The following is a 1,247-nucleotide window of genomic DNA, read 5'->3' on the forward strand; positions in this document are numbered from 1 at the left end:
AAAAACCATATGATCATCTCAATAGATGCAGAAAAAGCTTTTGACAAAATTCAACACCAATTTATGATTAAAACTCTCCAGAAAGTGGGCATGGAGGGAACCTACCTCAACATGAAAAAGGCCATATATGACAAACCCACAGCAAACATCATTCTCAATGGTGAAAAACGGAAAGCATTTTCTCCAAGATCAGGAACAAGACAAGGATGTCCACTCTCACCATTATTATTCAACATAGTTTTGGAAGTCCTAGCCACAGCAATCAGAGAAGAAAAAAAAATAAAAGGAATACAACTTGGAAAAGAAGAAGTAAAACTGTCAGAGTTTGCAGATGACATGATACTATACACAGAAAATCCTAAAGATGCCACCAGAAAACTACTAGAGCTACTCAATGAATCTGGTAAAGTTGCAGGATACAAAATTAATGCACAACAGAAATCTCTTTCATTCCTATACACTAACAACTAAAGATCAGAAAGAGAAATTAAAGAAACAATCCATTCACCATTGAAACAAAAAGAATCAAATACCTAGGAATAAACTTACCTAAGGAGGTAAAAGACCTGTACTGAGGAAACTATAAGACACTGATGAAAGAAATCAAAGATGACACAAACAGATGGAAAAATATACCATGTTCTTGGGTTGGAAGAATCAATATTGTGAAAATGACTATACTACCCCAAGCAATCTACAGATTCGGTGCAATCCCTATCAAATTACCAGTGGCAATTTTTACAGAACTAGAACAAAAAAATCTTAAAATTTGTATGCAGACACAAAAGACCCTGAATAGCCAAAGAAATCTTGAGAAAAAAAAAAAAACAAAACCCAGAGCCGGAGGAATCAGACTCCCTGACTTCAGACTATACTGCAAAGCTACAGTAATCAAGACAGTGTGGTACTGGTATAAAAACAGAAATATAGCTAAACAGAACAGGACAGAAAGCCCAGAGATAAACCCACGCACCTATGGTCAACTAATCTATGACAAAGGAGGCAAGGATATACAATGGAGAAAAGACAGCCTCTTCAATAAGTGGTGCTGTGAAAAATGGACAGCTACATGTAAAAGAATGAAATTAGAACGCTCCCTAACACCATACACAAAAATAAACTCAAAATGGATTAGAGACCTAAATGTAAGACCGGACACTATAAAACTTCTAGAGGAAAACATAGGAAGAACACTCGTTGACATAAATCACAGCAAGATCTTTTTTGATCCACCTCCTAGAGTAATG

Source organism: Physeter macrocephalus, chromosome 4, assembly GCF_002837175.3.
Source record: "Physeter macrocephalus isolate SW-GA chromosome 4, ASM283717v5, whole genome shotgun sequence".
Classification (NCBI taxonomy): domain Eukaryota; kingdom Metazoa; phylum Chordata; class Mammalia; order Artiodactyla; family Physeteridae; genus Physeter; species Physeter macrocephalus.